Consider the following 14,502-nt stretch of genomic DNA (forward strand, 5'->3'; position numbering starts at 1 on the left):
CTGTTCATAAATTGTTTTGGCAGTTATAGCCTTATTAACAATAATTTTGCATATTTTGGAAAGCAGCTGTTTACATTTATATGCAGTCACGATTGGGTACATTTTAGAGATCATTCATGAGTAACATTGCATGGGAGGATGTGTTTCCACTCTCAAATTCAAAAATATTACAAAAAAAGAAAAAAAAGAAAAACCATATCTAAAAGTATATCTGCTATACAGTATATCGCATAATACTCAAATATTCCGTCAGTTGGAATTCATTATACTCTCTCCGTTGGATTTCTTGAAGCAATCCAAACAGAAAAAGGAAAATACTCTGTTTACATAAAACAATTAACGTAATTTGGGGTTCAATTCACCACGAAAATTTCTTTAATAGTCAAATTGAAATTCGACTTGGAATTTATTTAACTCTCTGTAGAACATAATTGTCCAATTGAAATGGAAACAGTAAACGTTTTCTCCATTATTCTGATTTATTACAAAGAACACGATGAGGGGTATGTTTATGCATATTCATACAAAAAAGAAACACCTCTTTCTAAATACTGGCTGGTAATTATTGGGCATGGCTTAACATCGTTTATTCCTTGCTTCCTTCTAGGCGAAGGACGACAAATGGAAATAGGTCACGCAGAGATGTAAGTAATTTCTCTTAACTTAAACATGCACACATACACCTGAACGATTACTGATGTCTGAAAATAGTTTTTTTTTTTTTGTTTTTTTGTTTTACAAATGATGCCCTTCGAGAAGACGACATAAAAAGATAAAACTTTAAAGGGCGATTATCAGCTGTTTTTCAACTTCTGTGACTTTTCTTTCATTTCTTTTGAAACTAAGAAAAGTCTGGTGTTGCAGAGGTCTTCTCTCTCTCTCTCTCTCTCTCTCTCTCTCTCTCTCTCTCTCTCTCCACAGTATATATATATATATATATATATATATGTATAAACAAAATTATACTAGCATATATTTTATTTTTGTTTATTATACGCAACATGTAGTGGTTTTCTGCCAGTGATGTTAGCTTTTTTACTATTTTTTTCTTATTTATTTTTACTACTTTTACTTTTTACCCCTCTATTTAATTTTTGGATTATATCTATATATATACACACTCAGTGTAAAAGTGTAAAGTGTTTTTGTGTCTAACGGCACCAGGGGTTTCCCCCATCTCCGCGTAGCTTTCATTGTGGGTGTCACTATTCACTGTTAAGGCCAGAGACTTAAGTGTGTGGGCTATGTATATGTGTAGTGTTATGTACCGTTCTTCTGGCCATTTAGCCGTTAAGCCCCTATTGGGACCCACCGTTGCCCACAGTTGGCCTCGTGGAGGCAGACCAGGTACCCAGTAGCTCTACACACTCAGTGATCACTGAATTATGACCACCCCAACCGTAATGATTGATTTTAATTTTGATTTTTTATGGCGCAAGGGCGACTAAGGCCATGATACGCTAAGTACAGACCGTAATGAACTCTGCCGCATAGCTCGCAATATAAAAATCCGCCACACAGCTTCATACGCTAGAGCAGTGGTCATTTGCATCTGGTCGTACAAGTCAAAGTGTTAAACTACAGTTATGTGACGTAGTAAAGATATCAAGAAGTTTCAAAAGAGCATGAGTGTGGGAGCTCGTACTTCCACATCGGAAACGGCACATCTTTTCGGATGCTCACGGCCCACTGTGGTTGTGTCCAAAGAATGGTGTCGAACGGGTCAAATCATCTCCCGCCGAAAGAATTACGCAGGTTCGTGATGTGCGAAGGGTGCTGCGCGTTGTATGAACTCAACAGCAAGTCACTGTGCGACAGCTGACATCGCAATACATTATGTGGAATGCAAGAACAATATCCCAAATGAGGTTGCGCCGCACACTCAGACGTATGGGATTCCAAAGCAGACGATCTTATAGACGCTCTCTCCTCACCGCTACTCAACGTCGACGGCAAATCTGTATTGTCAGAAACACGCTGGTCGTTTGAGCCGAAATACCTGGTGCGATCCGTCGGCGGACGCCTTCGTGTGTTGCGTAAACAACACGAGCCCATCATGCATGGTGCCCACTTATCTGGGCAAGTGGCAGGGGTTTGCTAAATATGGGGCATGTTTTGCTGGCAGCAACTGGGACGTATGAGCCAACGTTTCAGTGAGGTCTTTTTTTTTTTTTTTTTTTTGTGATTCTTGTTCTTTTTGCGGTCTCCAGGGTTCCCCCGTACACCGCTGTATCATCTGTACTACGCAAATTCGAAAGCCGGCTGTGTAAGTGTAATGTAGGTTTGCAAGTGTTATATTTGTTGTGTGCTGGCACATGGCGACTTCGCTGCCACATGGAGGCGCGCCAGAAACCATCCAGGACGGGTCTCGCACCGGACTTTCCAGAAAATTCTAGAGAAGTCCAAAAGAAACATTTTTTTTTTTTTTTTTTTTTTATGAGAACCCCAAACACGAGAGGTATTAGAACCTATAGTACTTAGTACCGTGCTTGGGTTGGAGGTTGAGAAGACGAAAGAAGATATTTGTTGATATTGGACTTGAACTTCTGTAGATTGTAATTTTCAGGAAATACGTATAAAGGAAGGTTGTTCCAGAAAACGGCAGTTGAATGAATAAATGAGGAAGATGAAAAGTTGGTTCTGTGGGTTTGAAGTTGGACAGTAAATGGCTGTTGGCTGGTGGCGGCACGTGTTCGGACTGTTTTGAAAGAGAGAGCGGGAATTAAAGAAGCCGATTCAGAAGAACAGTGCCCATGGAAGTATCTGTAGAAGAGGCATGCAGCAGAAACAGTGCGTCTATGAGAAAGCGAGTGGAGAGACTCTGTTAGAGATGAATCATTAATTAACCTAACTGCCCTCTTCTGAATGGAATCAAGAAGCCTGAGAGAGGTTTTGGGGGCACCACCCCAGATGTGGGAACAATATTCCATGGTAGGGCGGATTTGAGATTTATACAGAGTGAGCAGCTGTTTGGAAGAAAAGTAACCCCGAGAGCGAAAGAGAAAACCAAGTTTTTTAGATGCAGAGGAAGCAATATTTGTAATGTGCTTGTGCCAAGAGAGATTAGAAGTCGGGGTAATCCCCAAAAGAGATATATCATTTTGCCTAGAAATCGGAGTGTCACTAAAGATAAGCATAGGAGCAGAAGAATCCTTTTTGCGAGATATAAGACAAGATTGAGTTTTAGAAGGGTTGAAATCAACTAAGTTGTCTTTGCCCCACTGGAGAATTACCTGAAGATCGGCATTTAAGGAATTGACAGCAGATTTTCGAGAACTTGAAGCTGATTGAGCTGGACAAGGTTTCTCAAAATGGAAAGTTGAATGCAATGTGCTATCATCAGCAAAACTATGGATAGGATTTCCAGTCAATTGAAGAAGGTCATTGATATTCAAGAGGAAAAGAGTGGGTGAAAGAACTGAACCTTGGGGGACACCGGCATTAGTGGAGAAGTTAGAAGACAGAGAGCCATCTACCATTCTAGAGAAGTCCAAAAGAAACATTGATCAGAAGAGGAAATAGTTGAAGAGTGGGGTAAAATGGAGGGGAGGGAGAGAGTAGACAGAAAGGTAGGGGAAGAAAGAAGGAGACATCCCCAAGAAAAGTAGAAGTTACAAGATTAATGAAGGAAAGTAAAAGCAAAGAGAGTCTGGACAGTGGTGTCCGTTAATCCCTCCCCCCGAAGGGGTTAGCAGAAGGGTCCCACCTCAGGCTACCAAGGTCAGCTGGTCTCTCTTAGAGACCAGCTGACCTTGGGTTGTCTATCTTCCCGCTCTGAGCCGAGCATCAGAACCAGAAAAGAACCCAACCCAGCTAGATTGCTGGATAAGCAGGAGAGAGTTCCCACCTGTGGAGGTAGGGGTCAGCAGTTGACAAGTCCGGGTGATCTGAAGTGGATCAAAATTTCAGTCCAGTGAGCAGTCAGACCGGATGTGTCATTATAGGTGGTGAAGTCTCAGGTTAGTATCGTTTTGGATCAATGATTGTATTGGAGTCTGCCGGTTGGTAAACACAATTAAAATGGACAGCGAAGGCTGTCTATGTGGGTATCGAAGTTTGTCAGATGTAATGGTGGTGGTGGTGGTGGTGGTGTAGCGGCACAAGGGCAACAGAGGCCAAAATGTGCCTATTCAAATATTTGGAACGGTACCGGAGCTTGCCTTATTTGATATTAGATATATTCATAAAGTCTAATTTGTTTGAGATAAGCGAAAAGCTCATACAGATTGGCATTGTTTCCCAATACGTGGGTTAATGTTAAAGTTTCTTGCATTTGAATGAGAGAGAGGAAGGTAGTATTTCTGATATGGGAATAATACGAACATTCTAACAGAATATGTCGAACTGTAAGTTGTGATGAACAATGCGTACATATAGGAGGGTCATCGCCCATTAGCGGGAACAACTGGGTCAGGTGTGTGTGCCCTATGCGCAATCTTGCCAGTATTTAAAAAAAAATAATTTCTTGTTTACGCTCTGGCACGACCACCAGGTCAGTAGAATTTACAATAAATCCATCCGTAAAATAATAAGAGGAGTTTACCTCAATATTACAGCTCTGATTCATACTATCTAATAAATCCATCCATACAAATTGTTAATCGTATTTAATTCACGGGCTCGAACCCCCAGTCCTCTCAAAGAGTGGTGTGGTAATCGCACTCGCGCTCCTGATCACTCGGCTACGTTAAGCTGCTTTTTCATGCCTGGTTTTCCTTAAGCTGGAGCTCCTTATTTGTGGTTCAGGTTTAATTTAAAATAATTTATTGTTCGCATGTGTCTTCCAAACATTTAACCATTGTTCCCCACAGATACGTCGGATATATTTTAGGAAATCTATATAGGGTACTTGGTAAGATGGAGGTGTGCTGCTCTTTGGGTGCTTGGCTGCCTGGTCTGCTGTTTCGTTACCTATGATGCTAGCAGCCCTGAAATCCAACAGAAACTTACAGTATGATTCAGATTCCTCAAATAATTTAGACGAGACCGGATTTCTTTTACTATGGGATGTGGGGTTGAGAAATTGTTACTTATTGCGGAAAGCATACTCATGGTGTCTGTATATATTAAACTATTAGTGTTGAGACAGATATTGATATTGTCTATAGCTAGATGGATTGCATAAAATTCTGCAGAATAACTGCTACATTCAGCCGGGAGGGATACAGATACTATAAATGAGGGAAAGACTGCTGCAGTACCTACGGCAGCATTTGATTTTGAGCCATCGGTATATATTAAGCAGCTCTGCGCATTGCTGGCAGCATGTCCTTCGTGAAGTTGCTTGATGTAACAGTTTTCCAGGGACTTTTTTCCCCCATTTTTGGAAATAGGTGTTACAATAAGGTGGGTTTGAGGACCAAGGCAGATCAAGTATTTTGGTTTCTTTCAGCGTGTTTTCAAATTGAACATTCCAGCAGTGCATCAACTCTTGTAGTCTAATCCCAGTTGGTCTATTTTCAGTGGGTTTATTGTTATAGAATGTTATCCTTTCAAGATTGAAAGATGGCATTTGATTCGGATGATCTGGAAGGCTTTTAAGCCTAGCTTCATGAGAAGTAACATTTTCATTCTGAGGTGGAGTGGCGGTTCGTTTGTTTCTATATAGAGACTTTTGACCGGGGATGTTCGAAAAGCTCCAAGAACAGCGCGAAGAGCACTGTGCTGTATGGTATTCAGTCTTGTAAGTACAGTTTTCCTAGCTGAGTCGTAGACTATTGAATCATAATTTAGACGTGACCTGATGAGCGAACGATACAAATGCAGGGATGACCCACGGCAGAGATGGCTCTGAGTATATTAAGTTTTTTTTAAAGCAGAGAGTTCTGAGATAAGTTATGTGCATGGTAAACTCGAGTTTAGTATCTAATATTAAACCTAAAAAGCGGATATTGCTGGCAAGAGGGATTGGTCGATTTTTTAATTTAAGTTTAGGCTCTGGATGTAATCTGCGTTTTTTACAGAAATGAATTGCAATTGTCTTTTGCTTTGACAGGCGATAACCATTTTGTACAGTCCATGTACCTAACTTATTTATGAAAAGTTGTAACTGGCTTTCTCTGCTGTTAATGGTTGGTGAATGGCATGATATAGCAAGATCGTCGGCATACATATATATTTCTACAGTTTTGGGAGTATTCTGCGTCATGGTGTTTAGCCTAATTGCAAAGAGAGTAGGACTAAAGAAGGGGTACCCTTGGGGCACCCCTTCTTCTTGAATAAAATATTGTGAAAGTACATTCTGCTGACGACCTTGAAAGCTTCTGCACTTAAGGAAGTTCTGGATGAATTGAATTATGTGTCCTCTCAACCCTAGAGCATACAGCTTTCGAAGGATGCCATACCTCCATGTGGTATCAAATGCCTTTTCAGTATCTATACCACCATTACTAGATGTTCATTTTTAACATATGCATTACGAATGTTAGTTTCGGCTCTTACCATAAGGTCCAAGCAGGATCTGTTTTGTCGGAAACCATATTGGTTGATATTTAGCAGAAGTTTAATTTTATTTGATCCATTTTAATCTCCTATGTATCATTTTTTTCTGATTTGTCCTGCCCTTGCCTTTTGTTTTGTATATAAAAGTTGGCTGTTGGAGGAAACCTACGAAATAGGTTCCAAGCTTTATTTTTTTCTCGTTTTGCACTGTTACAGGCCTCATTCCACCAGTGTTTTGCGTGTCTTTTTTGGTTTGCAGAGGATTGAGGAATTGCCTCAGAAGCTGCTGCCAAAGATTTGTGTGGTAATGTGCTCATTGACTTCATCTATTGGCTGTGATTTAATAAATTGATCAGCAAAATAAACACAAACTGAATATTTTGTCCAATTTGATTTTGTGAATTTCCATTTTACTCTGTAATCTGGACAGTGGGATTGTTTTTGTTTGTATTTTACATATAACTGGAAAATGATCGCTGTTGTGTGGATCATATAAGATTGATCACTCCATACTGGGGAAGAGTATGGGAGAACAGATTGACAGATCAATTGCCGAAGTGGATCCTGGGGGTAGATGGACATAAGTGTGATGGCCAGTATTTAGTAAGGTTAAATGCTGTTGATTTAGTAATGTCTCAATCAGATGTCCTCTTTTATCCATGCGTGAAGATCCCCACAATGGGTGATGCCCATTGAAATCTCCAAAAAGACAGAAAGGTGGCAATTGTGCTATAAGATCTTCTAGTTCTTTTAGCATGAAAAGTCTATTTGGTGGGAGGTATATTGAGAGAAGAGTTAGTGTTATTCCAAGCGCAATACCACAGCAACAGCTTCTAAGCCAGTCTGTAGAGAGATACACTGTACTGCCACTTTATTAGGTACACCCATGCTGTGCACACAAATGGGTTGTCTCACAACGTTGCGTCACATGACCAGAGTTGGGGATATAAATGCAGCAGAACAACCTTTCTAGTATCCGTTATGCGTACAAACCGTAGCAAAAATGGGGAAAAGGAGTGATCTAACGGACTTCAAACGTGGCAGTAGTAGGTACAAGACATGCTGGACAAAGCATCTCTGAAACGGCAGTTCTCCTGAAATTTTCACGCACCACAGTTTCAAGGGTGTATCGAGAATGGTACAACGAACAGAAATCATCCTCTCAACGGCACTCCCGTGGAAGAAAATCGCTTGTTCATGAGAGAGGTCAGAGGAGGATGGCTAGAATTGTGCAAGCAAACAGACGGGCCACAATGTCGCACATCACGTCAGAATACAACCTTGGTGCGCAGATATCGCTACGGACCACTTGTCGCACTTTGTCGCGAATGGGCTACAACAGCCGAAGGCCACATCGCGTACCTTAGCATTAGCATTAGTAGAGGCATATGATGCAAGAAAGCAAGCTTATGCAGCATCAGCCAAAAAAAAAAAAAAAAAAACACTTCCACTTCACCCCTCTGTTCGTTCGAAAAACTTGTCTAGCTGAGCCTTAAATTTCTTTAGGCTATCAACTTCCACAACAAGAGATGGAAGTCTGTTCCACCAACCAACTACCCACTGGCTAACGGCAAATTTCCGCACATCTATCCTACATCTGTCTTTCCTCAATCTGAATTTATGCCCTCTCAGGTGATTATTCTGAGCAAGAGGAAGAATCCCATCGGCATTGAGCATGTTCAAACTATTCAAGGCTTTATACACCTCTATCAGATCACCTCGCCGGTGCCTAGTCTCCAGCAGACACTGTAATTTGCAGAACTTAAGCCTTTCTTCTTAAAAGCAACCCTTTGTTCCATTCACTAATCTTGTTACTGACTCTATGTTGCTGCAATAGGATTTGGAAAGGTTGAGCAGATTGGCTGAGAGGTGGTAAATGAAGTTTAACATTGATAAATGTAAAGTACTACATATGGGAAACAGCAACCCCAGAGCAACGTAAAAACTCTGTGGTGCTACACTGACAGTGGTAGAGAATGAAAAGGAATTGGGGGTAATTGTGCAGGCAGATATGAAGTTCTCTGAGAATTGCAGACGGGCTGCAAGAGTAGCTCATGGTGTTTTGTCAATGATATACAGGAATTTTTCTAGCAGGGATAAGGAGGTGATTATATTCCTTGTATAAGGCAATGGTCAGGCCACACCTTGAATACTGTATACAGATCTGGAGGTCTCATTTCAAGAAGGATGTACAGCTACTGAAACTGGTACAGAGAAGGGCAACAAGATTAGTGAATGGAACAAAAGGTTCTTCTTACGAAGAAAGGCTTAAGGTTTGCAAATTACAGTGTCTGGCACCAGCGAGGTGATCTGATAGAGGTGTATAAAGCCTTGAATGGTTTGAGTATGCTCAATGCCGATGGGATTCTTCCTCCTGCTCAGAGTAATCACCTGAGAGGGCATAAATTCAGGTTGAGGAAAGACAGATGTAGGATAGATGTGCGGAAATTTGCCTTTAGCCAGCGGGTAGTTGGTTGGTGGAACAGACTTCCATCCCTTGTCGTGGAAGTTGATAGCGTAAATAAATTTAAGGCTCAGCTTGACAGGTATTTCGTACGAACGGAGGGGTGAGGTGGAAGTGCTTTTTTTTTTTCTTGGCTAATGCTGCCTAAGCTTGCTTTCTTGCATCATATTCCTCTACTAATGCCAATGTTAATGCTAATGCCCTTCTCTGTACTCGTTCCAGCAGCTCTACATCCTTCTCGAAATGAGGCCTTCAGACCTGTATACAAGGTATATACTCAAGATGTGGCCTGACCATTGCCTTATACAAGGGAATAATCACCTCCTTATCTCTACTAGAAATTTCCTGTATATCATTGACAAGACACCATGAGCTACTCTTGCACCTTGTCTGCACTGCTCAGAGAACTTGATATCTGCCTGCACAATTACCCCCAGGTCCTTTTCATTCTCTACCACTGTCAGTGTAGTACCACAGAGTTGATACGTTGCCCTGGGGTTGCGGTTTCCCATATGTAGATGGGCTTTTCCGTATGTAGATTTGTCAATGTTCAACTTCATTTTCCACTTCTCAGCCCACCTGCTCAACCTTTCCAGCTCCTGTTGCAGCAGCATAGCCTCAGTAATGTCCTTGAAAACCCTGCCAATCTTTGTATTGTCTGGAAACTTGGACATTAAGCTTGATATACCATCATTAATATTATTTATAAATACAGAAAACAATAATGGACCCAACACTGAACTCTGAGGGACTCCATTAATAACATTAGTCCACGATGAGCAGTGTCCATTGATTACCACTCTCTGTCTTCTCCCCCTCAACTGCCCCTTTATCCATAGCAGCAATTTGCCTCCAATGTCGCACTGCTCCAATTTGTGCAACAGTCTTTCATGTGCAACAGTATCAAAAGCCTTTCTAAGATCCAAGTATATAATATAAAAGTTGCTCCCTGCATCCAGTTATTTTTTGACTGCATCATAGTATCCAATCCAATTGTTCAGGTAAGACTTTCCCTTAACAAAACCATGCTGTGTCAGAGCTATAACTGAAGTCTTGTCTAGATGATCCTGCAGTGCTTCTTTAACCAGTGCCTCCATTAATTTTCCTTGAACAGAAGTTAAACTCACTGGTCTGTAATTACTTCTGTTAGCCTTTGATCCTCTTTTGTGAATTTGGGTCACATTTGCACATCTCCAGTCTATGGGTACCTCCCCTGAGTCCAAGGAAGCTCTAATAATTATGGCTAAGGGTTTGCTTATTTCCTTTGCTGCCTCCCAATAAAGAACAAGAGAAGACACTTCTTGTGGGCACAGCAACACCAGCACTGGACTATCCAGAATTGGAAAATATTTGCTTGGTCTGACGAGTCGAAATTCCTGGAGCATCATGTCAGTGAAAGGCATCATGTTCCTGGAGCATCATGTTGATGAATTTGGCGAAAACAACATGAATCCATGGACCCGTGATGCCTGACGACTACTGTGCAAGGTGGTGTGGGCAGTGTTATGGTGTGGGTAATGCTTTCTTGGCACACGTTGGGTTCATTGATACCCATAGTTTCACGTCTGAATGCCACATCGTGCCTAAATATCGTTGCTGACCAGTTGCATCCGTTCATGTTGACAGTTTATTCTCAGTCTGCTGGTTACTTCCAGCAGGAGAATGCGCCGGTGCACAAAGCCCAAATCACTATGGAATGGTTCCAGGAACATGACAATGACTTTTCTTTGCCGCAGTGGCCCACTCAGTTCGCGGTTTTGTTGGGATGAGCTGGAAAGGGTTGTTCGCTACAGGCCTACACCTCCGTCGAATCTCAAGGAACTGCGTGACACACTCATATCTGCATGGTACTCCATTTCTGCACAACGTTTTCAGCATCTTGTTCAATCCATACCTAGACGAATTCAGCCTGTTTTGGAGGCTAAGGGAGGCTTAACACGCTACTAGGTAGGTGTACCTAATAAAGTGGCAGCATAGTGTATGTCGAGCTGGGATTTTAGAGTTAACTGTCATTGCTACTCCTCCATGTGCGGATTTTGCAGTATTCCTGTGTTTTCTGTACATTTTGAAGTTGAGAGAGTCTCTAATTGAGAGAGTTACCTGTGAAGTTAAATTAGTTTCTTGCAGACATAAACACTCACTGGATTGTACTTATTGATCAGGTCATATATGTCATCAGTATTGGTTCGTATGCCTCTGCAGTTCATTGCAGAGGCATTGAAAATGCAGCAGATTGAAGTATGTACTGCATTTTTTTGGAGCAGTTTGTTTGTAACGATCTGTTTTATTTCTGTCTTTTTTGGGGGAATCCGGTCGCTCTCTATCCATGTTTTCTTTTGCATGAAGTTCTAATATAGTATTTTTTTCCTTCTGGGTTAGTTTTGTTGTCAACATCCATATGTATAGGGAATCGTTTCTTGGTCTGAGCATGATCTGTTGGTACTGTTTTCTCTGCTTTTTACGTAGTTTCAGGCATGTTGGGCGGAACTGAAATTGGAGTATTAATTCCTTCTTCCAGTTGCTTGTGTTTGGCAGGTTGTGCTTTAGCATTAAGCACGGACCTGGCCCAATCTGCAAAATAAATGTTTGGAGGGACTATAATGTCAGTTTGAGTTGTAATAGAATGACTATGTTGTGTTGCTTGTGCATACGTGCATTTCGGCATCAACTGCATAATATACCTTTTGGCTTCCTGATACGTTACTTTGTTTTTTGTTTTGTATTTTTGTATTTCTTTCTTCACTTTCCACATTTCACAATTTTTTGAATATGCCGGATGGTTACCTTTGCAATTGGGACAGGTGAAGGAGGTTACAGTACAATCAGCTTGAGTATGTTCTGTTGAACCACGGGTTGGGCAAATCAAATCATGCTATCTGGGAGTGTCCATATTTCTGGCACTTATAACACCTGATGGGATTCGGTATATATGAACGTATACAACAATTCAGATACCCTGCTTTAACCATTGTTGGTAAGTTTGGGGTACTAAAGTTCAGTATTATGTTCCGTGTTGGCTTTAATTATCCTTTGATCTGTCTTATTACTCTTTGTATTACTCTTTGATCTGTCAATTCTTGCACAATTTCATCCTCTGAGATGTTAATGAGGTCCCACTCTGCTATAAGTCCTTTGGATGTATTCAGAGTGGCATGGGGCATTATTTTCATGGGAATTCCACCAAATGTGGTCAATTTCAATTATATTTCTGAGTGTTTTGGCTTCATTGTTTCTACCAGCAGATCTCCAGACTGTAATCACTTTACCATCTTCGGTGATCCTGCAGCATTTTCCAAGCATTTCTGGATTAGAGATGGAGATAATTTGCTCACAGGAAAATCTGATACAGAATGAATAAGGAGAAAGGCTGGGTGATCTTGTTGACATAGATCTGTTTTTTGTCTTTTATTTTTACAGGAGTCATGATCGGGTTGGTCCTTATCAGTAGGTGTTCTCAACTGATCAAGTGGAGGAAAGGTTTCTTTGTCCATTTTGTACTACTTTTGGCCTCGAGGGTTGATTTCCCACTTAGGTTACCGGCCCCGCCACGGGGAGGCAGGAGTAATGCCAAAAGTGGCCAAGCGGATATTAGGTTAGTTTGGTTAGTAACTCTAATAAAAATAAAAGGAAAGGTGTCTTTTTCTTTCCTGACTTAACTTACAACTTGTAAGATGAAGTGTACTGTGCTTTTTTAAAGAACTTAAGAGAAACTAACGGGAAACTTAATGAGAAGAGCGATTCCTCTAAAGGCGAACGTTTTGAATCGCTTTATAGAGTTCAGAAAATCTCTTGGCCATGGAAACGCTTGGCACCTGAGGCCTTCAGATGTAATCCAGTTCAGGTGGGTCTCTTCGGATAGTGTTTGTCACATCCGTGTGGAGAAGGCATGTATATCCTTTGTAAAGACACAGGCTATCCAGGAGAATTCATTCAGGGTTATGTGGTGTTGTTCAGCATCAGATGACATCTTCCTTTGAAGACTTTGTTAGCATAGTGTGAGAAAGCATTGTAGCTTTCCCTGGAGTCTATATGATGCAGTCTCAGGACTGTATGCGACGTACATCCTCACTGGACACGGTAGCCTGAATGCCAAGCTGCATAGCTTCCAGTGAGGATGTACGTCGCATACAGTCCTGGGTTGAACCAGGAGAGGAACTGTTTATTAAGCTCCTTGACTGAAGGGATGAAGGGGAATGTGGTTCTACCAATTAGTCTGTTGTTCCAGTTCTGCTGCCAAATTTGGACAAACTGGTCACGGATCCTCCTCAATTCAGTTGCCGGTGCGACAGTCAGGTCCAAAGAGACGCCATTTATTTCTGCCGGATTTCCAGTTCTCAGGTGATATTTGATATATGAATGCATGAGCTCTAAGTGGATGGGCAATTTTCCACAAATAGCTTGCATGCCGGGGTGGAGACAGTTCTGCAGGCTCTGGACACTGTTAGGAGGATTATCCTCTGTGCTTGAGTTAGCTTTTCTGAATAGACTTGTTCTCAATGCGGTATCCCCATGCGCCAGCACCAAAAGTTAGAGTAGGCAGGAACAGAGATTCGTAGTATATCCGGAGAGTACAGGGTATTAAGACCCCAGTCACTCCCCGTGATTCTAGCCATCTTCCCAGTTATATTCTTGATTTTTTCCTTGATGAAGTCACAATGCGGTATGAAAGAGTTGTTGTCATCTAGTACTACTCCTAGGTATTTGTATATTCCTGTGTATTTGATCTGGGCATATCTGTACTTTACTGTCGGTGGTGGCCTGGTGTTCATTGTACCCTTGATGAGCATTTATCGGGTCTTGGTGGTGGAGACTGTTAGTTTGTTTCTCTGAAAGATCATCCAAGATGGTGTTGGTAGCAGTTTCAATTTGAAACGGCGAGGTCTACAGCAACTCTTAGCAGACCATGTGCACCCTGCCATGTTGCATTTTTTCCCCGACAGAAACAGGATCTTCTAAGACAGTAACGCGCCGTGTCATCGGGCCCACACTGTGCTGCTGCTGCTGCTTTTGTTGTTGTTGTTGTAAGGTTTAAGAGCGTTAGCGACCAACAAGACATTATTGCTCCGTGTACACTGTAACTTGCGTGTGTTTTGTGGTCGATTTTCTGTTTGCCGGACGAACGACCCGACGTTCCGGGAAAAGAACCAGGCTACCCTCGCCTGAGACTGACTAACTAAGCCATGTTGTGAAAAAGACCTAAAAATTCATCACGTCATCGACGGTACTAGAACTCGGGCCTTTTCCAACCGGTGTAGGGAGGACAGCGGTTCTACTAACTGTGCTACACACGAGGGCCACACTTTGCACGAGTGGTTCGAGGAACATAGTGAAGATATTACTCATCTTGATTGGCCTCCAATTCGCCTGATCTCAATCCGTTTGAATACCTGTGGGATGTTTTGGAACAAGAAGTAAGGTGTATGGTCACGCAACTCATCTATTCTGATAATGTGGAAAGCTTTGCTTGCAGCATGGATGCAGATCCCTATGAACGCCTTCAAACACCTACTGGAGTCGATGCATAGGCGAATAGCGGCCCAACTCGGTATTAGGTAGGTGGTCATAATTCAATGATTACTGACTTGTATATCTGTTTG

General features: G+C 41.7%; 1 protein-coding gene across 3 annotated transcripts in view; it reads left to right on the top strand.

Annotated features, from left to right (window-relative positions):
- Positions 1 to 14,502, top strand: part of LOC150079288 (neprilysin-2-like) — a 527,224-nt gene that overhangs the window by 84,530 nt on the left and 428,192 nt on the right. The window lies entirely within an intron of this gene.

Source organism: Mastigoproctus giganteus, chromosome 10, assembly GCF_048544385.1.
Source record: "Mastigoproctus giganteus isolate SK-2022 chromosome 10, ASM4854438v1, whole genome shotgun sequence".
Taxonomy (NCBI): Eukaryota; Metazoa; Arthropoda; class Arachnida; order Uropygi; family Thelyphonidae; genus Mastigoproctus; species Mastigoproctus giganteus.